We start from the raw sequence: 25,283 nt of genomic DNA, 5'->3' as shown, positions 1-25,283 counted from the left end.
GCTGCATTACTGTAGTGTGCTTAGAAATATCTGAGAAAGTAAGTGTTAAGTGCTATATAAGCAAATATAATTATTATTATTATTAAAATTACAAGTACACGTTCATCTCAATAACTATTCCAAATAAGGATTTAAAGACAAGAACATTCAGAAGATAAGCTCATGGATTGTGAAATCATATTAATTAATACAACCTACATGTCAATATCTTCAAACTTTGAAAATCTTTTATGTGTGTTTTTGTTAATACTTGGTATTCTGACATTAAGCAGAGCAGCAATATTTTTAAAAAACCTTTTCAAATATGGACAGTTGCATTAAACTTATAAACAGGCCTAGTTATAGATACCTAATGTGTAGGCCCTAAATTGTGAATCTCTTAAAATATGAAGGCAGTTGGTAATTAATAATTGATCTTCTTCAAATTAAACATATTTTGTATTATTTTTTAAAAGTATTTCTTCTTTAAGTTGTATTTAGATATTTGCAGTAGTACACAAATGAGGGACATTCCGAAGAGAGATATTAAAAGCGTAACCTCACTGCTAAAACTTTTTGTTTGCCCAGTCAAATAGTCTTTCTTTGCAGGTCACAGATGATTCTAAAGCTCAAATTTTATATTTAATAAACAATAGTTAACAAGGGAAAATCATAGTTCATAAAGTGACCTGACGAAAGCTATAACTTGGAAAAATCCAGTTGGTTCTGATTAATAGTACAAGCATATTTTTCACGGAGTTTAATTGCTGGCGGCAAATCAAAGGTATGCAAACATGTAAGCAATCAAGTAGTATTTGATATCCTACAGATCTATGTAGGCTACATAATTGCACTCATTAAGTGCTAAATTACTGACAAATTCCTTGGTCATAAATGAACTTCAATCTGACCCCCTCAATTCAACGCTGTGTCTAGAATGATATCAAGCGGCAATTAAACAGAAGCGGCATGCTGTCTATTGCTCATCTTCAAAACAAAAGGATGCTCAAGACAGCTTTACTCTATATTGATTTTCATTTCATACCGACATGGACCACAAGGGGACAGATTTCCAATTAAAGGCCATCTAGTTCACTGAAGTTATTAAACAAAAAAACTTGTTGTGTTTTCCATGACAAACCCATTTGGGTGATCTCCTTGATGCTCCGCTTTGCCAGACAGTGTAATGTGTTTCCAAGGCCTTCTCCATCTGTTAATCAAAAGATCTTCTTTCAGAGACATGAACTACTTCAGTGAAGTTCACACTGAGCTAGAGTATAAAACTAAATTAGACGGTTGACACAACAGGAACTCAAATTGTACCTGTAAATTTTCTTGAACTCCATTGTTCATATCTTTTTTATTACGACAATGCGGGAATGTGGACAAACTCTTGGGTTGGGAAATTGTTAAAAAATAAAATTAATAATAATAACAATGTCTATATTGTATCCACTTCAGTTATGAAATGACAAATGATTGGTACTACTTATCAAACACTCAATTTCAATTCAAGTATTTATTTACAAATTTTTTTAAATTGAATTGGAAATAAATACTTGAATTAAAATGGAATGATTGTTGTTGTTGCATAAAGGCTACATCATACACTTGTATTGCAAATTAGACTTTCTCCAGTGTGACATCTTTCTTTCTCTTTCTTTCTTCAACTTTGTAATATCAGGTAAAGAAAGACAAAAGAAGATGTATGTACGGACACAAAGCACTGAAAATCATCAGAACATGAAGTACTGTATTCTTGATTTTCACTACAGTTAGAACTCTTGGTGAAGTGATTATACACCTAATGGAAATATCTGGACAGGAACAGATGTTTTAGCAGGCAACATTGACTTTGAAGAAATAAAGTAATCCTACAGCCTTACTACTGGTGAATTTGAACAGTGTACTTTTTCAGAAGCAGTGTGATATACATATTTTTTTTATTTTTTAGTGCCCTTGTCATTAAAATCGCTTCATTATGTAATACATGGTAACTGAAATACACTGTACCATGATGGGAACAGGATTCTGCAGGAAATCAAAATCGAGGCTACAATGGTAGTTACCATATGTAAAAGAGTCACCATGATCATCATTTTTCCTTGATTTATTGCCATGATATGCCATTTGTGTGACTAGCTCCAAACATTGCTTTTCGCACAAGGATGTTTCATGAAGCTATTTGTCAGTGATTTTCAATGACAGATCTTTGATATAGGTTTCTGATATCATTGCATCTCATCTGCCTAACTGAAATAATTGCTTGAGAAAATAACTGACGACAGTTTTTTATGAAACATTATCCAGCCTGCATTATATTTCTTAACATTACCTTGAGAGTGGTTTTCTACGAATCCTATACTTTCCTCCTACGTTGTAGATCGTGATAAGCCTTACTTTGTTACTTGAATGACTTCGACTTGTAGCTGGAAACCTCCCCAGGGAGTGGAGATTGTGCATTCTTTGTATGTGAGTAAGCCCAGATCTGATCATAATATCTGGTAAAAATCCTGACAAAGGCATATGCAGATGCACTATTCATAATTGCTGTACATGAACCACAGAAGAAGCGTAATAGCTCAATCGGAAGAGCAGGAGTTTCATATTCTGGTGACCGAGATTCAAATCCAACTTGGTGCGCTAGCGCTCTTTGGTAAGGCATTTATCCTCATTACCAGAGCCCCATTGCATAAAAGTTACCATTATGGTAACTTTGCCATGCAATGGTATCTGTCATAGAATCCTTGATTTTGATTGGCTGATGAGCATTGTTACCATAGTAGTTACCATTGGATGGCAAAGTTACCATAAATAGTAACTTTTATGCAACAGGGCCCTGGTCCCGCAGAGAGGACCTTATGCCTTAAGTCATATGGTTGCTTGCTTACAAGTATTCACACTTTCTTAGCAATCGGGTAAACTAATCACCACCACCACAATCATTAAAAAAGAATTCTAGCAAAAGAAATTGTCACTTACTGGGTCTGTGAGCATAGATCTGGCGTGAGAGACTGCAGCAAAGATTGCAAACAAATTGAAGATGAATCCATGGATGACTGTATAGGGTTGGATACCTGATGGCAATAGCAGCACCACGTTGACAGCAAACTGACCGTAACCAATCAATAGATAGGTCATCACAGCACAGATGATACCACATGGATCCTGTAATTACAACAACAAAAATCTAAAGAGTGAAAACTTTGACATCTTTTATATTCATTTAACCTATAATCTTACAGAGCTGATGGAAGTAAATAAAAAAAATCATCTTTAATCCTCAAATTGGCAATATTTATTATTTTTCCCACTGTTATATACATGAATTTTAAACATTAAAATATGAATTCAACATGAATGAAATTTATCTGTGAGAGGCAGATAAAAGTGAAAACTGGCAATGTACAAGTAGTTAAACTTGTTTTATTCTCATTTCAACATCTTATATTATGCATGTATTGTATTTATAATAGACTCAAAGTTTTCAGTGCATCTTCCTCTTTCTTCTCATGTACAGTGTATAATACTAGTCCCTGAATTTTGGTAAATTTGGTTCCATGGTTACTGCTGAAGAGTCTCCTAAAGGTGATGCTGGAGAGAATGTCAGTACAAATTTCAGGACTATTCCCCAAACCTCTCTTATCCCTCTCACTCTCTCTCTCTGAATTCTATACCCCCAATAAAACCAATTGTTTTCAACACTACAAGACAAAGGTTAATAGCATCATGGGTCATTGGAGCATGTATCTATAATGACAGCAAAGCAACACTTTATAGTACTGTATAGTCAATTGTCTGGTTAATAATTGATATTAAACAAAATTAGATACTGGAGCAGTCTATACATGTATACCTGGAAATCAAAATAATTATTTGTAAATACAGTCTGAATTCACATACGAAACAGAAATATTTCCTGATATTTCATTATAGCTTCATACAATCTTGTCTTTTTGGCTTAGATCATTTCATTTGAAGATGAAGACGCACTTCCTAAATATTATCAACATACACTTCCACTTTATAACAACTCATTTGTTTCTTTTCACCGTCTTTCTTCTGCACTGTATGATCTTTATTTATTTATGATTCACTTTCAATGTGTAAATTAACACTTGTACATGTAGCCAAGGGGAATCAAAAGGAAACTTGTTCTTATATAAATGTTCTCCCAAAAAGGAGTCCCAAACCTATATAAAGTGTTTCAATATAAAAATAAAAAATTCTTTACCACGAATAATGAATCAAAGACCCATACAAAAATGTTAATGGATCATCTTAAATGCACACACACAAAACTGGACAAAAAAGGTGTTACTGCTTCTGTTGTTTTCAATGTCTTAGAGTCTCCAATAAACGTGGGTGATAGAATCAGTTGGTATTTGAAGCTGGAGAGGGATTCACTAGATCTAACTCTAATGGGAGAGTGATGACATTTGTAATAAGAGACAAATGTACACAATGCTCTCTGCATGTTTTCCTTATTTTCCTTTGACATTTGGCTTTCTATCCCTCTACTACGATTATCATCAATTATACATGTATAACAAAATGCCAATTTATTTCTTTTTTATTCTTCATGCAGGAATGTTAATGTCCCATTTTTAATATTTTCATTCAACTAAAATTCTACAGCAATCCATGCACAAATAAAATTGGTTGTAAATATTGATTGCATCATTGATATGCCCGCTTACATAATGGCCCGTATTCTCAAAAGAGGTTTCAATTGTACCATGGTACAAACCATGGACTATGCAGATTTATTTCATTAACACACTTCATTTTAAGTGCACTTTGCCGAAAGCGCACATTTAATTGGATTTAACTTTGTGTACGCGATGAAATAAGCTTAATTATGTTTAAAAATCTGCATAGTCCATGGTTTTGTAACGTGGTACAATTAAAACCTCTTTTGAGAATATGGGACAATAAGTCACTGTATCACAAGGCCGCTGAGCACTCTAAGCTACCATGCCCATGAATAATGAAATAAAGAACAGTTGAGCTACATTTTTACATGGATGCACATGTTTATGTCTTTTTCTATCCAGATAAATGTAGGCACTGTATTCTTAGATTTGTGGTATGTTTGACATGTTTCTAACAGCTCTTCTTTTATTGGGAATGGGGCCAGAGTTAAAAATTGACAAAATTTGGCTAATAATAATAAGTTTTGCTCATTCTTTGTTTCTTGATTTATTTATCAATCTCATTTTAAATGTTTGCCTCATAATTATGACAAACACCACTTCAGCAATTGTACCGGATAGTGGATACAAGGTAAGAGTACACCAATTAGAGGACGTATCTCAGTGCTCTGGGCAGTGTTCATGCATGTACATGAAACTGTACCCTTAAAAGGTTACCAAAATAACCTTGATGCTACCTTATTACCATGGCAACTATCTATTTGCAAGCCATCAGAACTCATCTTTTTGGCATTTCTATGCAGTCTATACATGTGCATGGTACATGACCACCTGAATTGGTGTCATCTCCTTTCCAGTTCACATCCCCATGGGTATTTCTACTCGTTTATTTACACTAATACTATTTCATTATTGATTCAGCCCACTTTCTAGTTGACTGAAGAAGAAGGAGAGAATACATATGTTTCACTGAATGTATCCCCCACCCCCAAGAAAAAAAAACATTTCAGGACATTATTAAATGGGCACCAGGTAAAATGTGAAAGCTTAATATAGTCTGCCTTCAGTTGAATCTGTAAAATGTTTAGAGGTCATACTAATGTATTGAGTGCTTTTAATATATAAAGCTTTAAGGCAGGATTATTATTTTATATAATTAGGTTTATATCCAACCAGGCAGCCACATCGCCACCACTCTCCACACAGTGCTACACAAATTTATCGCAAACACAGCCCTTTACTGGTTTAAATGTGTGCAGGTCTGTGACTGTAGACTGTAATCATGTGGTATGGTCCATTGTGTAACCTAACACAATTTCTATTTACAAAATATTTTCAGCTTCAGGAAATGTTTTTTTTCAGCTTCACAGTTTTCTTTCTAAAAAAAATGAATCAAACAAATTCAAACTGAAATCAAACAAATAGCGTTTCAATAAAGACCAAAACGGAAAAGCAAAATTCATTTTTAAATTCGAAGAAAAATGGGCTGTCTTACTTTAAACCGAAATGGACATAAAAATTAATGAATGGTGTATGATTTCTACACATACGTGCAGACGGAGATTCAGATGTAGTATACCACTTTCACAATCTTGCAGTTGCACATTTGAAAGTGCACTAGTTTCATTTCACAAACTGAATAATGGTAAAATTAGATTACGTGTCTAAACAGAGCTGTGAGCGTACTGCAGCCGATTGCAATCATACGTTGCAGACTGCTGTTGTCACTGTATGCCTCAAATGGTGAGTTTCATTCCAATACATCACAAGCAGTGGGCTGGCTTTTAAGTTGTTCCCATGTATATGTAGGTAAAAAACTGATGGAACAAGTTTGTAAGTCGAGGAAACATGTTATAAGTCAAGGGATCAAATTTGAGTTAAGGAAACAAGTTACATGTAGTAAATCATGGGAATGAGTTTTGAAAAAAGCAAATGTCATGTACCCTTGATGAGACTCTATAAAAAATGAACTCTACTGTTAGTACATAGATGTAATTTTGGAATTCAATTTTCTAATGTAAAAACATGTATCATGAAAGGGTGTGATCAACAACATCAGAGTAAAACGACCCTCTAATGCTGTTTCTTGACTGGAAGAAATAATAATCAGAAAGGAAAGTACATCAATACGGTCCAGGTTATTGCAAACTTTCTGGAGAACTTTCTTGTCTACACACTTATGCTGGCACTCTACTGGCACTGTAAAACCATGATAAAACATAAGTATGTGTCTATGCAGTCCAAGAAAAGGAAGTACGGTGTATAGGCATAAAGCCCGTCACGAAAGGAAAACCTCTCTCTCTCTCTCTACTTTACCCATCGCTGCACAGACATAACCGACATCTATTCTCATCATGTTAGATAAGTTCCCAATATTTCACCCAAATGGAAAAATGGATCAAGTTACTTATGAAATCTAGGAGTAGCATGTAAGCCCTGTAACCAGAATCCATTTCATTTTGTTATCTCCTCATTTTGTCTCTCCTTAGATTGCCGACCAAACCCAAGATCCCATCTAAACAAATAACCAACAAGGAGAGGGCAAAGGGAAAACATATGGAGGTATATCACAGGAAAGTCACGTCCCCTGCCTAGAAATATTGTGAATTGGTACTTAATATTCGGTGAAACAGTTAGGATTTCATCCTTGGAGTGAAATTGCCCTGCCACCAACAGTGCCTTGGAAGCATCTAGGCAAACAGGCAAAGCAATCTTCCAGGTCTAAATAATTGCTATTGAGCTACACGTACTGTACATCTGTATTGACATCACTAACAACATCCAGTTTCATGGTCAAGACGGCATTCTTGCCCGTCTTTTCTAACAATGCAAATATAAGTTCTATTTCCGAATTAAGTTGGTAGCTGAAAATGAATCCCTTCATTTCAAGATAAGACTGAGATATGATCAAGATTCGGCATTTATGTAAAATATGCAACCTTAGATGACAAATGTAGGACAAAAATAGGCAGGATTTCTTATCAACTTAATACTCATATGATTGTAAACTTGTCCAGTTTGGTGGATTCACAATACAAAATATTTTGATTTGATTTGGCTATGGTGGTTGTCAGTACGGTACCTGTTAACTACTGAGGCATTTCAACCACCCAATCCAGCAATTCCTTACCCTTGTATGGTAATGTTATTTGTTTATTTTAGGGCAAGAATTCAAGAATTCATGCTTGTTACATATATGGGAAATTTCAGAGGCTTTAATGACCTGAAAAAGAGTTTTAAATTATTTTGATGAGATTTAATACCATCATGATGGTTGATATCGAGAAGAATAATCACGTAAAAAATTGTGGCATACATGTACATGTATGACATTGACCTTGACCTTTCAGAGAGAAAACATGTGCCGTTACGTATGGGACGCAGAAAAAAAAAATAAAAATGTTTTCAAGTTGAGAATTCTATAGTGTTTCATTTGACAGTGTGATAAAAGTCACAACACTCTAGAATAAAGGCAAGTTAAATGTCATATTATAAATTTATAAGTAAAAACCCTCTAATTACAGACTCTAATTAAACCCATTAAAGTGAAGTTCACCCTGAAGAAAAGTTTGTTGTAAAAATAGCAGAAAAAAATAATAAAAAATAGTCGTGAAGGTTTGAGGAATATCCATTAAAGAATAAGTTATTAGAATTTCAATACTTGGATTTGTGACGTCATAAACGAGCAGCTGCCACATATGTTATGTAATATAAAATGCATACATTTTTTAATGGTTCATGATGACTTTTTTTTCTTTTTTTTTCTTTTTAGGAACAGGTGTGAAATTATTTCTTTATTGATATGCTGAAGGTAAAATAAAAATCATTTAAAATTTTCTGAAAAAATGACATTTAATTGATTTTTCGCCATTCGATCTGTAGGGAAGCTGCTCGCCTATGACTCACAAATTGAATGACATTCTGATACTTTTTTTATTCCTTGATTGATTTTTTCAAACCTTCAGCAATATTTTTTATTATTTTTCTGCTATTTTTACAATAAACTTTTTGTCTGGGTGAACTCCCCTTTCAATGACATGTTAAGTATGGGACCGTTATGTATGGGACATTTTGTCCCCAAAGAGAACTTACACAATTTTCCCCATAATTTTAAAAATTAAAATGATTTTAAATTTGGAAATAACAAAAGAGTTTTTTGTTTTAAAATGTTCTATTGAGACATGTGTGATATGGCTGAAAATGAAATGAGCCATTTTTAACCATTTTTATTCTTGTTTATCATGGTTTCATGAATTTCTTATGTTTCTATTGTTTGAAATTTTTTCAAATTTTTCAATTTTCATCATTTTTGAGTTCAATCATTTTCATTAATCAATATTCATAACAAATCAGTCTTTAGAAACTAAAGAAAAGGTTAATAAATCACTTTTAGCACTTTGGAAACTTGTTTTTCTCCATTGGACTTTGTACACAAATTTGAAATTCATTTCCCCATTGACATTGTGTACAAATGTCCCAACCATACATGTAACATCTTCTTGTCCCATACGCAAGGCTCGACATTAGCGGTGGCCTGGTGGACCGGGGCCACCAGAAATTCACCTCTGGCAACCGTTATTGATAAAATGTTCAGTTTTGGTGGCCCGAATCAGGCAACCAATAATTTTCAAAGTAGGGCAATTTTTCTCCCGATTTTGCACGCATTTATCAACTTTCTACAGTTCAAATTAATTGCAACCCATTTCGTCATGCGCCCTTTTTGTTGATCTACACACAAATACACACACACAAAGTTTGCATATTAGGCCTACAGCTATAGCATACAGTAGCTATTATCCAGCCAGCCGCGCCGGCCGGCTGGCGTGAGCTTTGCATGAAGCCACTGCATACAGTTGTGCTCTAGATGGAGCTGCGATAAAAAAATGTTGCTGCTAAGAAATCTTCCACAGAACTTTGAAAATCTGAGTCAAAGACTCAAAGTCACATTTTACACCTATGAAATGACATTCTACAGTCTATATTACGAAAATTTGGTGTACCCTGATTATTTGCAAGCATTAAGAAGAGGAATTATGACCTCTCTTTTGACTACAAAAGACCGATTTCCAAATGAATTAATACACATAAAAACACATAGGCAAGTACATCACAGTCCCAAGTGTGCATTTGTATGAATGTTGATACTTGGTTTCTTTCGAAGCTGTGTCTATTCTAGCCAAAAATAAACAGACAGTTTCTTTCTTTCTTGTTTATGACTTCTTAAACCACTCTTGAGAAAGTAAATACTTTGGAAAGGCATTTCATTGATATGAAATGTGAATTTTTCCAACATTTTGGCAAATATAGGGAAGGACTTTTCTCACAATTTTTTCCAGATATAACTTTTGCTGTTTTCTTCTAATTTTTTTTTCTTTCATTTTTTTACAGTGGTTAAACCATTTATACCCCTTCCCATTGAATATGCCTGATTAAAAAATATGTTTCTACTGAAAATAAAATAATACAAACTAAAGGATATAAAAATAGAAATGTGCCATTCCCAGAAGGTAAGTGAAAATTTGCTTGGCTTTTAATTATATTCCAGTCAGAATAGACTGTTGCCACAGCTGTTAAAAAATATTTATAATGGCTTCTTAATTATCCTCTTTTCCCCATGTTTATATTAATTTTGTTTTATTCATTTTTCTTTCACTTTTTTTTTCTCTCTAAATTTTGTCTTTTCTTTTTTCCATGTTCTTTGTTTTTTCTTTCTTCATTTTCTTTCCTTTTTTTTATTTCACTTATTTCTTTTATCATTTTTGTTTTCTTTTTGTAATATACTTTTTGAAAATTATTTTCATTTGTTTCCCCCTTTTATGCATTGTTCTAATTTTGTAGCATATTTTTCTGTGATTTTCTCCTGCTATAATATGCTGCAAAAGAGAAAACAGAAATAAACTGGATTTGGGGCCTGCATAATCTAGGTTTTAGGATTCAAAGAGGAAGAAATGAAAAACCAGTGTTTTGTACATCCATCTGAGTTTGCTATGCACTATTTATTTACTTTACCAATATGAGTGTGTGTCTATACGGAGATAAAAAAAAGTCCACACAACCTGCGAACAATAAAATTCATTTATTCTCTTTCAATCATTTCATTTTTACAACGATAGAAACAATTTATATTTTACCACAAGCCAATTAGCAAAGTAAAATAACAGCAAACAAGGTTTACATACAAGATGATAAAGTGAAAGTAACTTAGTGGTAGTGGCTGCAGAATTAATATTTCAGAATATTTTTCGGGCCACCAAACTTTAATATCGGGCCACCAAAAAAAATTATTTGATGGTTTTGGTGGCCCAAACGGGCCACCACCAAAAAAAGTTAACGTGGAGCCTTGCCATACGTAACATTTTTTAAATTAACTTTTTATTAAAATGTGAGATACATTTTTGAAACTTTTTATGGTATTAAATTTTCATACTCGATGAATAAGAAATTCCTAGAGAAGCAAAAACACAAGTATTGTATTGTACTGAGAAATAACTTAAAAAACGTCCTCAAAATGTTACGTATGGGACATTCCATCCTTGGACAAGACCTAATTTGTATATTTAATTAGATGACACCACTTTTTTCCCCAAAAGTAATAAGATGTTGGGGGTCCATGTCCCGCCTATGACCATATCTCACAAGTTTTGTTTTGATTTTCTATGAGCTTTTATAATCATCTCATATGCCCATTTTACCAATTATGCAAATTAGGTGCCCCAAATTAGCACAAACTTGAACATTATCAATTTTTTCTTAATGAAATTTTAAAATTCAACATTTGGGCTTTTGTCTTCTAGGGTGACCTTTTCTTTGACTTGCCTTCTAATGTATTTCAGCACCTTTTCTTGCCTTTATTTACATCTGCTTTGTAATCTGTACTGATTTCTATAAGAATTTTTGAAATATCAAATTGAAATGAATTGAATTTCATTGCTTATATTCCATTCCCCACAGGAACTTTGATCTATTGTTGCTCATTCATTTTTTTTTCAAACTCTATGAATAAAACTTACTGTATGGGCAGCCCATATGTACATTCATTTGTTTGCTTGTTTGTTTGTATCTATTTCCATATAAAAAGAATATACATGTAGCCTACATATTCAAATTTTACAAATCGTATAAATCATATAAAATATGGAGGATGGCCTATTCCAGCACTATTAACAAAATAACATTGTTCTTCCATGGGGTCCTTTCTTCTATGGTATTCCTAAATACTTATAATACTCAAACATCCAATCCTGTCATACCAATTTCAAGGAATCAAACAAATAACATCGTCCCTCAATAATAGCATTCTCCTGAAACAGAAATAAAAAACATTAAGATTCATTCTCTTTAAAAAAAAAATCATTACAAATCAGTCAGTGACAATTGTTTTTGCAAAGAGAGGATTAGGGTACAGGTAGGGACCTGGATTGAAATGTAAATGCTTGGATAAAAGTAAAGTGCATTATTTACCCCAGCTTCAGTTAGCTGAATTCACAAACTGGATATCTGAAATTGCTATACATGAAAAGCATTGGTAATTCCTTCTGAATATTTTCTCTAATTGATAAATACAAACATTAATCCATTGACCGTATGAACTGTGACTTTGACGTGTAATAGTATCATTCACTTCAATTCACTGTGCTATCCGCTATTTCTCTCTTACTACTGTTTCCTTTAATTTGGTTAAATAATTCTAATTTTATCAATCAAAGTTGATTTTATGAAATTACTTTTAACCTTGATACTCCCTGGTAGAGAAGCTCACCTACAATCCATTCACCAGAAGGTAATGCTACCTACCTTGATAAACCATGACTTGTCTAATCTGAGAAACCTAGTGAGTCCACAGCAGCGACAGCATTTATTGCTTGACTTAGACCGAGCGACAGCAGCCCGTTCCACATCTGAGTTGACAGCACTTGGGCCAGGATGTAGGGGTTCTAACCTCAGACTCATTTTCTTTGATTAGCTCATGAAAAGCCACTGAGTCTGAAATCCTGAATGAGGCAAAAAAAAGATAAATATAAGTGATCTGGTTTCAAATCCTGAGATAATTTACATAAAATAATGTAAGCATTAAAAAAAAAAAGTAATAAGACAATAATTTTATAGATCATATTTTATGTGACATTTTTTTATTGAGCCTGTTGGAAATGTCACTCACAAGTATGTAAGATAAGTTGAAAAAAAAAGGAAAAATCAGCATCCAACCTGTCTAATGCAAATTGCACATTAGACAGGATAGATGCCAAATTACAAATTGACAACTCTGTTTTACAAGATGATGGAGTGGAGAATCAATTACATGTATAAAGTGTAATTGTTTATATCAAATTATTAAGTAAAATAAATTAGGGAAGAAAACTCCTACAAATCTTAAACATGTTCTCTGGATCCACAATCTTGAGCTACACCGCTTTACAGCCAAGGTTGTCATTATGCCTACCCACCATTAAATCTACTGCTCCAAGTAAATATTTAGTCAAGTTTCAATTTTTTTTAATGTCAAAATTCAGTAATAGGTTCATTATTCAATGGAATAATATCCATTGTTAGACCATTCATAACAAACACATAAATGCACACAATGATGGAAATTGGCAACAAGGCTTGTCACAGGGTGAATTGTCTAGTGATTTTATTTTTATATCAACTTTTTTGAGTGAAATTAGTTATTGTTTATTGCAGAATAATAATAGTAATTATTTAGAACTAAAACTAAAATATGAATTTTATATGAATAATTATTATTCGTTAAATAATAATTTTTCTATAAATAATTATATAAGCTGAGCGCCACGGCGCCTCATAACATACAGTAACTCAGCTACGGTACATCATCATGAAGCCAGTCAAAGGTCGAACCCATTGCATTACGCAGCGTGGGAATATTTTGAAATCATTTTTCTGGTAAGAAACCTCTCATTTTTTATATTTACAGTTTTATACTTGTACTACCTTTGTATGCATTAATTGTATAAATGCTTCAAAACAGGATGAATTCCCTGTTTTTTGCCAAATGAATAGGGTAAATGTGGATTTTCGAGGGAAATCCATCACTGTTTACCATGTTCGACATGTACTGTAGGTCCATAGGCACTGTGTCAGGCTCCGTGATGAAAGACAAAGACAAATAATATGATCAATACTGTATAAGCTGTTCTTTTCGCGGGGGTTTTATTTTGACGGATTTCGCGAAATACAGATCGGCTGCGAATTTAACAACGCGCAAAATATTGACACATTTTTAATTGGTGCAATGTCCCCAACAGCAAAGCTTTGCTATTGCAGGCATCCTGTGTGGTGAAAATATGGAGATAGGCACCTTGTACAAAAAAAGTTGAAAAAGTACAGTTAGTAATTTAAAAAGTTGGCTAGAATTTCACTTTTTTATTTCTCAAACAAAATCATTAAATTATTTCCTGACATATGTTTATCAATATTTATTCACTGCAACAACAGGTGTATTTTCCATAAAATAATTTGATTTTATTGTCATCTGATTGACTCTATACACACGTACTTTGGTAGCTATTTGCGTACTAATTAATATTCATAAGTCACATGACCGGATGTTTTGAAGGTGCAGATTTTGTTTTTAAAATTCAACATTTTTGCACTGAAACCGACTTTAAACAAAATGAATCTAACAAAACACAACTTCCAAAGATTACTCTTACAGATCAAACTGTGACATGAGGAATTTTAAATCTAAAGGTACAAAAAGAGTGAAATTCAAGCCACTTTTTAACACTTTGTAACCGTTTTTTATAGGGACATATTTATGTACAAAAGACACGTCAGCATAATGATTTTGAGGAGCATATTTTTGCACATGTTTTGCACTATTTTTGTACATGTTTTGCACTATTTTTGCTTCTGAAATGCTCTGAAAGTGTTTGGTACGTCTTCTGATCGCGAATTCAACAACCCGCGAAAATAGCTTATACAGTATATCACGGAATCCTCTAGGCTAAGTCGCTAAGAGAGGAGCATGGTTTCTAAGCTGCACTTAGTAAATTTTTAGAATATTTTAAAATGGCACTGTACATACTCCACACCAGACCTGCCAAATAAAGTACGACAATACACCAGTCTGTGGACTGTACTTTATCAGAAGAAGAAGAAGACTGACGGACACTTTACCATATTTGCCGACTTCGCGTAACGCTTTGCATCGATTTGCGTGAAAAATAGTTTAAGTGCCTATAGTATAGTCTTTCCCTTGTAGTGTCTTTGATATGAATATAAATCGCGCGTCCTTTTTAAGGCGAAAAATTACTGTACCCAAAGTGGAACAGAACTGACCTCAACATCAAATTAGACAAATTTTTTGTCTAATTAGCTAAAGAGGGCGCGTGATTTATCTTCATATCAAAGACACTACAAGGGAAAGACTAGGCACAAAAACTATTTTACACATAAATCGATGCAAAGCATTACGCGAAGTCGGCAAAGTGTCCAATCTTTTTACTGTTAAGAGTAGACTATGGCCCGGGGGGGCCAGTCAAATATATTGCTGTACACACGCGTGACCAAAAAACATGTTTAAAGGGGTGTTTTTTCAGTTTTGGACGTGGGCCGCGCGTGCACTTGTTAAGGGTGTCAAAAACACTGATTTTCAAAAAAAGGGGTAGTTTTGAAAGACTGGTCAATGGTCAATTGCAGGGTCAAACATATTTAGGGTATTTTTTTTTCCAAAGCTTTTTTTTTAAAGACTAGCCAAAAGTGTGTAGGGTATGTTTTTTTCCCCAAGTTTTTTCCCCGGGGTCATATTCTGGCTACAACTTATTTAGGGGCCAAAATGTGTAAATAAAGCCTGCAAAAAACTTGTTTAGGGAGTTATTTTGCACACAGAGAAAGATTTGTTTAGGGGGTGTTTGGAAATAATTTGGCCACGCGTGTGTACAGCAATACATTTGACTGGCCCCCCAGGGACTTTGGTGGAACGTTTATACTTTATTGACAAACTAACGGTAGCACTGCGGGCTTCATTCAAGGTACATAGAATTTTCTATTTTCTTTGTTTAATTTGTCATCGCTTTGAATGTTTTCCAAAAAGTATTATAACCCTATAAAAACACTATAAACCCTATAAAAAGTATGTTTTTTAAGTTATTGCATTTATTGATGTCTATATTTTATCAAACAATCATGCGCAAAAAAATGAATCAAGAATCTAGTTTTAAAAATACCGACAAGCTGAATTAAGGTTGTGAATTGTATTAGCGCCACCAACGAGCTACCTTTTATTTCCGTGGAAGAGACATGGGAAGCAGCTTCCCAGGCCGAGGTAAGCGATTTTGCTCTTTTTTATGTGTTTTTTTATATTTAAAAAAATATTTTAACCAACATATGTTAACCGACAACTCTAAAATCCATTGCGTAAACACGTTCTTAGTGCGAGGTTAGTATAGCATACTAACCTCGCAATACGTGTGAGTGATCCGAGTGATGATGACTGACATGACTGATGACGTCTTTTCCAAATATTTTTTTATCTGTCATTACTAACTGAACTAGGCCTAGTGTCAGTGACAATTCATGACAATGTCAATGACAATGTAATGGTAATGATAGACAGCTGGCAGCCATCTGTTTCGAGGAGTTTTTTAACATTTTTTTATTTTTTAAATTTCTCCTCATACACAGACGGCTCGCTATCGTGCAGCCACCATTAGGGGACTTACAATGCAAAATCCCCCCGTCGGGGCTCTTCGATTTTTGTCTTTAATGAATCAAAACTTTTGAAAATTAACGCGACCGAAATGCAAATTAATATTCCCTCTTGGCATTAATTGCCAAAAAACTGTGAAAATCAAGTTAAAAGGAACAAAAACAGTGACTTACCTCGGCTGTCGCACAACTTCACTGCCCTGTTTTATCCGAACTTAATACACATAAACATATGGCCATTGAGTCCCCTGTACAGATCGCGCTAGAACTTCGGTCTCTGTACTTGGTGAGTGAAGCCAACGGAGTTCAGCTGAACAACCAACAATAACACTAACAGAGACCGAAGCTTTTGGTCTATGGTAATGAGCGCAACAACGACCTCGTTCGTGTTATTCACAGTGGATGTAACTCGCAATGGCAATGCCAACTTTCATTGGTTACCCAATAAAATAAAGCATAACTTAATGTTAGAGCCGAGGTCCATACAATTAGTGTAACAAGAATACCTCACCAGTAGGCAGTAATGTATCATGACTGCCGATGGGATCTACCACAAAAACTTCAATGAGTGGGTCCGGGATGAATGGCTCGCCAATGCCAAATGCAAATACACTACCGGTACGCGACGCGACGCCAGAATGGTCTTGCTGCAACTCACATCAACTTGAGAAAAAATAGGGCAAGAAATAAGTTTGCTTACCAATGTAGTGACAATTGTCTTTTCGATAACACCTAAATGGAGGTTCGTACAAAATGTTCAGAAAGTTCCTGTCTTATTCTTCAAAAATGGCAAGTTACTGCAGTGAGCTCAGCCAGGAAGTTCGCCGAGGCCGACGAAACTCAAACTGACGTCATCAACGATCGATGTCGCTAGCGCTATATATCGGGCGGCGCTGGCGACGCGGTAGTCTAGTTCAAGCTCGTCAGGGGGCCAAGATAGTCCTTCGCCCCACCAATAGAAATGATTGGGGGGCAAACATATCGTTTTGCCCCCCCCCCCCTCCTCCAATAATTCCGCATGTACAAAAATAAAATAAGATAGTAATGTTACACAGAAATCAGCAAGTGATATTGAGCTACACAACTCGTTCTTTGTTTAAAATCGTGCTCAAATTGTCCGCTTTTCAGATTGGAATACAAAAATTTTCAGCTCGCGCTTCGCGCTCGCACCATTTCTGTAGCAAAAACCCCACACTTTTCATCATTAAATAGGTGAATAGAATGTCCCGTTCTCAGTTCTAAGCCTCAAAAGAAGTCCCGCTTCGATTTGCAATAATCTTTTGTTGGATATAATCTTGTTCTTTATTAAAAACGTCCATTAAACTGTCATTTTTTTTCAGATCGAAATATCAAAATTTTAAGCTCGCGCTTTGCGCTCGCATGTTTTGTCTTTTTTAGATACCCATCTTAATCATAGGTACCAAAATGCAGAGGATATCAAGCTTTCTGGTCAGAATATAAAGAAATTTCAGCTCGCCCTCGGCACTCGCATTATCTGTGTAGTGAGATATGTATTCTCCTCATGAGTTACTACAAACAGTCTTTAAAAGGCACCTTTTTCCTATTTTCAGGTCAGTTTACTAAAAAATTTCAGTTATATATATATATATATATATATGAGTGTGTGTGAGTTTGTTTGTTTTGTGTGATCGAGCGCCGTTGGAAAGTTGATTCATGATTCCCCCCCCCCCCCATGTGAAAAAAAGATTGACGCCCCTGTGTATATATAGTAAAAAAATTGCATCTCAATTAATATACACAAGTATCGGCCTCATCGCAATAAAAGGGTTAGTACACGAGATTTTGTGTTACTTTTTGCTTGTTTCTTTCTTTAATAAGTTTTTCAATCTCTCTCTATATATGTCTAAGAAAGATTATATGTCTAAATTCATGTATATTTTATGTTGTAATGATATATGTTTAAGTGGACTTCAGGGAATGGTCGTACGCAGCAAGGGGGAAGGGGGGGGGCAAATTCCCGATCAGTTGTTGTGAAAACACATTTTTTCCCTTAACATTTCATGAAAACTATGAAAAATGTGCAAATGTGAGATGTGTACCAAATACTTTTATTACACTTTATAAAAAAATAATAATCGCCACATGAGCAGCTCGGTCCGTTTTTATTTTTCAAAAATATGTTCGAGATTTGCCCCCCCCCCCCCGGAAATATTATCTGCGTGTGGTCATGCAAAATGGCATGACTGGAAATCCTACATTTTGAAAAGAGCATTTGACAGGGTCAGACTTCTGTCAAGTCATCATTATTACTTTAAACTACAATTAAAACATAAAATAATTATTATCCTTTGTTTCTTAAAAAAAAAAAAAAATCTGACACAAGTCCTTCTCAGATGTGCTCATTATTGTGTCTATCCTCTCCTCTATTTTCTCCTCTCCGCTTATCCGCCTTCCTACCGGTTATTTGTTTAACGGCATCAATCACATTTTTCGTGCATTATATTCTTTCTAGGTTATTTTATATATTTTTTCTCCTTTTATACACATCATTGAATCCAGTTTGCTTGAGTCCACGACGGCATGTGTTCTATCTACGTACAGCAGCACCCATCCATCTTCTCAGGGCATTCTCCCCCTTTTTTTCTTCTCTTTTTCTGGGGGGGGGGGTGGGAAGGGTAGATATTTTTAGGACGGGTTGCTTTGTCCTTCACCAAACTGTATATTTTTTATTACTTTGTATTTATTTTGTGAGTATTTCCCTCTCCTTTATTCATTCTTTTCTCATTTGATTATCTGTATTTATACTTTGTTATTTTGTTATTTGTTGTGTTATCTATTTCTTGAGGGGCCCACATTGTACCAGCATTGCTTTTTAGTGGGTTCCTCCATTTCCATCTTAATTTAATTTCTATTGAAAAATAGTATATATATTTAAAACCTACAATGTGTTGCCCAAATCGTCTAAGTGTTTTTTTTTCACAACATATGTATTATTAATTTTGTTTGCAACGGATACAAATATTTATGTTTATATATGGTATACAATTTGTTTTTGTTTGATGGAAGTGAAATAAATGAATTTGAATTGAATTTGACTTTTCCCCTTTTCATTTTCATTTATAGTGCAAAAATATGTGCGCCGCTCGGCGGTCCCCCCCCCCCCCCTTTCGCCAAAAGCTGGATCCGCCTATGCAAACTACATGTAAAAGTTACACTGCAATGGAATAGTTACTAGCAATTTAATTAACTGGCAAGGTACATGTAGATCTGAACATAATGCTCTTTCATAATGGCTGCAAAAAATATATTTCATAAATACTGTACTTCAAAGGTAATGAGAAAAGATGCCTTTATTTATAGATCCAGACCGGACCCGAAAATGAAATTCATAAATTATATACCAATCGAAAGCTTATAAGCTACTAAATACAGCAAGGTATGCTATATTAATTTTCACCGCTTCCCAGCTGAGTATTTTGCTTAAGAATATTCCAATTATCGGGCTTCGAACCCCGCTTAGAAAATAGGCTTTATTGTGCTTTTCACTTGCCTCGAGACCCTAACGTCACGTTGTGTAAGAAGCGTCGTGATTAGGTTTGTACACAGAAACACTGGGTGATTTTTTTTGCTTTCCAGATAACGCATTTCATTCTCTTCACTTCTATCACAGAGGGATATCACATATATTTTTACCCACAAGCTTGAATTTATGAAATCTACAGTTTTGAACTAGTTTTTGCCATATTTATTTCCTGCTTACTTGGCGCAAATTTCAATTCTATCTGCATTTAGATTATGTATAATAACTTTTCCTGACATAGCAATTTAGGCCCAATAAGAGCCAAACAAAGAAATCACAAAAAAGTAGTGAATAGTTGTAGGTTTACAACAATTTGAACAGTGAATAATTTTGAGTGCCATTTTCATCTGAAAACGAAAAAAAAATGGATTCATAACATGGAAATGGAAGAAAATACCCAATGCTTTTGTACACAAACCTATGGAACCACAACCCTCCTGACACAACGTGACGTCATCATTTCCAGGCGACATGGGGGTGCTCAATCGAAGCGTACTTTGGAGGAGTAGTTTCTTTGATTTTTATTTAATATTTTTAACTATTGGAAGAATCATTACCTTTATTTTAATATATGATTGTTTTTACACCGGTCAGGGTCTTTATCGAAGAGGCTTCATGTACATCATTGGCAATATCATTTCCTGGCTACCTGTAGCTAGATAATAATGTAGCTGAACAACAAAAATAATTGTACGCATTATCTACATGTTCATGTAAAGTAAATAAATAAACTAAAAGTTCCAAGGACAATTGTAAAGATTTTCTTCCAAAATCTAATGCACGCATCAAAATCCACATTTGTGAGATTAATCTACTTTTAAAAATCAATAATGATTTTTATTCTGTTTTCCTTATCCCTTTCACAGCTCTGTACTAATCTGTACAAAGTACATGTACTTCTCAACCCTTTTTGTCATACTCTCTGACCATGGGTGTCGATCGGTATGCTTGGTTGGGGGGGGGGGTGATTGACACAAATGTTCTTGTGGATGGGGATCTTTCAACATTACCCCCACTAAAATTACAAGTTAGGACATTTGAGAGTGGTTGATATGCATGGTGTTCTTGGAAATTGCTTAATGCAAAAAGCATGAACTATAGCGTTTCTTCACTGGACGTAGGGGAAAAGTAGGGGATTGTTGCAGTGTACTTTACTTATATAATTTTTTTTTAAATTCAATTTGTGTTACAAGTAAGCTTATTATAAACCCATACGAAAGAAAAATGACAAAAATTGTCTGGACCATGTACAAAGTGATATGTTTATTGAGCATGATGTATACAACTTCTCTCTTAAATCTAACCCGACTGGCAATATCTTTTTTCTTCTTAATGCATGATCATGATAAAATGCACATTCGGACAAAAAATATAAGACTAGCACAAATTACAAACTGTGTGGCTTCTCATGTGCCATCGGGCTTACCGTCATTCCTTAGACGATTTTAACCCTGGATTTTAACATGTTTTAAATACTTTATAAGTGCATGAAACAAAAACAAACATTAAAACAATCAAAACTCAACTGTCATGTTATGATATTTCTCCAACATTTTCTTGAACCATCAGTGTGTAATATCAGCTAATATACATTATGTGTTAAAATGAAATTTACGTACCGCATGAGTGTGCTCATATAGAATGTAAAACTGCCATCCCTTTCCAAACTCAAAATATATTTCTTTTTGCCAAAATAAGAAAAAAATAATCAAGTTTAGTTATTCAAGTCCATAACAATAACAAGAATAACATGAAAAAAACATCCGATGTTCATATCCTCATATCCGCTTTAGAGAGAATGAATGATTATTCTTTCTGAAACCATCAATTGATTTCACTTATTAAAAAAATTGTAAAAATATGATCATATTATATTGAGCTCACTGAACCTCAATATTTTCATGAGAGGTATCTGATGGGGTCACATGATAAAATGTTTTAATATCAATTACATGCATCCAACCGCATACAACAAAGGCACCATATATGAGCTACTGATCACCAAACGACCATTATGACTTTTTTTAAAGTGAAATTTTTGCATTTGATGTGGGCTCACTCTTTCATGACTATAGGCACCTCATTTCCACATAGATAGATAATGAGGACATCGATGCTCTCCTGCAAAATATTATTGACCAAAAGTTATCGTTCAAGTCAAGGTATTTGGATATACAAGTAGGGGTGACTTTCGTTTTGTGCACATCTTGCTTTTGGTATATTTTCTAGACTGAACGGGAGGCGTGTCCACTTTTAACGACTTTCCCTCAAAAATCTGAGGGAGTGACGTCACCGCTGAGCAACTGATCTAGACGATATTTCCTCGGAGTACAGGTTCTCGGTTTTGCGCGCACACTCGGCTGGGCGTACGCACGGAATAGAACGTATATATCGGTGCAAATAAATTCGTTTAATATCGTCTAGAACTAGACTAGCGACGCGGCGGCCAGCTCGCGCGATGGTCGCCGCACGCGGATTGGAAAGTCAGACATAGGCCTTGCCTTGACTATATAGGGCTATGGAAAACTTTAGTCGTCTTTATTTTTAGATTGTATGTCCGTCCCAGTAGAATTGTTTTATAAATTCCTTTCTTTTAGTTCTAGAATTAAGACGTCAAATTCTAATCCCACTTCCATACCGAGGAAGAGGCGGTAGGCCCTATGTGTAAAAATGAAACAAGTCATTTGGATATGGCCTACATATTTTTTGTACTTATAATATGATCTAATGATTATGAACATTTTGAAATATCAAAATTCAATATCAACTGAGAGATTATTTGCATCCATTTCGCCTGAAGTTTTGACACCTTTTCATAGTTATATATTCTAAATCATTATATCTTTTGCATAGTCTGTCTAAAAGTGTTTGATGGGTGCTGCCCAAAGCAAGTACCCCATAATTCAAGTAATTAAGGCAAGATCAAAGAAGAATACAGCATTAATGACGACGAAAAATTATACTTCAATATATTGATAATGCCATCTTAGAGGTATTTCCAGGAAAGCTTGTTATCAACGTAACACCGAGAAATTGAATGAATGTGGCTCTTTCTAAATTAGTGTAATCTAAGTGATCTAACACAATGTTCATGGAAAGCGTATATGGAATTGCTAAATAGCATATATTTAGATTAAGAGACAATTTGTTAGACTCTTATCCATTGGGTGATTTTTAAAAGTCCTCTATTAACAGTATTTACTAAAGTATATGGATTTAACTGCAAGTGTGTACAAAAATAATAAAAACATTGATCATAAACATTTGCATTTATCCATTCTTTGGCGCAACCCATTTGAGGATTTAAGACGTGGAAAAAACAACCCTAAAAGCGAGGCGCAAGCCAACAAAAAATTCCGGGGAAAAGTTGTGTGAATATCTAGAGACCAGTACAAAATGATGATCATGACAATTTTTATCACAATCGAAGGCAAAGACATTTTAAATCTTCGCTTGGTATCAGTCAGTATGGCCAGGGGAGTCGGAACGTATTTTCGTTTGGGGGCAAAGCCACAAAATGGCACTTATAATATAGCAAGGCCTATTAATATGTCAAACTGGGCATTTTGGTGCAAACAGATATTTTCACCATGAGAGTAGATTCAAATTCGTAAACTAGTTGTGTGTTTTGTAGTAATTAAGTTGAGCAAAGTCTATTTGACAAAAATTCAAATCTGAAGTTGTAAAACTCGCTTTTTGGCCAATATTATGTCGCTAATTCCTGTTAAAAGGACATCTTTGCGAGATATTGAGAGCGCGAACCGCGAGCTCGAACTTTTGGACATAAGACATGAAAATAAAACATTCCGAGCAATTTTGTTCATCATGAAAATGTGTGTATCTAACTAAAGAACTAACACGAGCGCGAAGGGCCAGCTGAATTTTTTAATATACCGACCAGAAAAGGAACATAATATTAGGACTGCAATTAGTGACTCATGAATACGATGCATATCTCGCCAATCGAATAATGCAAGCACGAGCCGAAAATGTGTGATATTCCAACCTGAAAACTGGACATTCTAAGTATTTTTTATAACCAGAAACACAATGCTTACCTTACTAAACAATAATTGATTTGCGTGCGAAGCGCCAGGCACTATTTTGTGATATTCCAACCTAAAAACTGGACATTCTAAGCATTTTTGTAACCAGGAACATAATGAGTACCTTTCCAAACAATACTTTATATATATATATATATATATTTTTTTTTTTTTTCGGCATCAACACTTTTTCCAAAGGGTAGATAGCTCTGGGGAACCTTGATTTAAGCTACGCCTACCATTGTTCTCTTCATCCATTTCTTTACAATATTTAAATAAAAGAGTTGCCAAAGCTGTTGTACATGTATAACTTTACACATTAATTTTGTATACTTTCTCCCATACGTGTACTGTATCAAAGCAATAGCTTTGATCCAGCTGAAGCATGGCGGCTTGTCATTGTTCGAAACCCACCTTCACCCGACAAAGGAAATTATAAGTGGTATAGTGTCGAAAATCTGTCTATCTGACGGTCAATCGGATCGGGGTCGCCCTATAGCCACTAACCCGTCTCTGTGGTCTAGTGGTTAAGGCACCGGCGTTCAAAGCTGGGGGCCCGGGTTCGATTCCCGGCAGAGACATTTTTTCGGCATCACCAATTTTTCCAAAGGGTAGATAGCTCTGGGGAACCTTGATTTAAGCTACGCCTACCATTGTTCTCTTCATCCATTTCTTTACAATATTTAAATAAAAGAGTTGCCAAAGCTGTTGTACATGTATAACTTTACACACATATATATATATATATAAGAAAATAATAAAAATGAAGGTCCTCGTCGGTTGTGGTCATTGTTTAAAACGAAATGCTAGGTGAATAAAACAACCATAGAGAGAAAAATTAGATCAAATTTTCGCCCATAGGGCTTCATATATGTATATATATATATATATATATATATATTTATAAAGAAAAGGAAAGAACGAATGGTGAAATATGATATTAGTTTTGGAATATTTCTGGATTTTTGTAATGAAAAAAGCATAATTTTGTTTGCTTCACTTTCTTGCAACTGTCCATAAATTTTGCCTGATACACCATTATCTGCCCCCAAAATTTTGGCTCATTAGGCCACTCACAAATGAGGCAACCAATGACACTCACCTTTTCTTATAAGCCTATCATTCATTGCATAAAATGAAATGAAAATTTTTCTGAATTTAATAGATTTGGAGAGGTTCTTCATGAATCAATCACCGTGTGTCAGTCCTTATCATTATACACTATAAAAAGGGGAAAGTGGAATTCAAATTTAAATTTATTTATTTCACTTCCATCAAACAGAATCGAATTGTATACCATATATAAACATAAATATTTGTATCCGTTGCAAAAAAAAATTAATAATACATGTTGTGAAAAAAACACTTAGACAATTTGGGCAACACATTGTA

The 25,283-nt window shown here is 34.5% G+C and overlaps 1 long non-coding RNA gene across 1 annotated transcript; it reads right to left on the bottom strand.

The window, feature by feature from the left end:
• Positions 1-448: 448 nt before the first annotated feature.
• LOC129270810 (uncharacterized) lies at positions 449-17,177 on the bottom strand. Its single transcript, XR_008585565.2, has 3 exons — positions 17,005-17,177; positions 12,429-12,625; positions 449-3,147 (listed from the first exon to the last, which is right to left on the bottom strand). It is a non-coding gene; the product is annotated as an uncharacterized LOC129270810 (long non-coding RNA).
• Positions 17,178-25,283: the final 8,106 nt, after the last annotated feature.

Source organism: Lytechinus pictus, chromosome 2, assembly GCF_037042905.1.
Source record: "Lytechinus pictus isolate F3 Inbred chromosome 2, Lp3.0, whole genome shotgun sequence".
Taxonomy (NCBI): domain Eukaryota; kingdom Metazoa; phylum Echinodermata; class Echinoidea; order Temnopleuroida; family Toxopneustidae; genus Lytechinus; species Lytechinus pictus.
The sequence above is the reverse complement of the archived record's forward strand: the minus strand, read 5'-3'. Positions and strand labels throughout refer to the sequence as shown.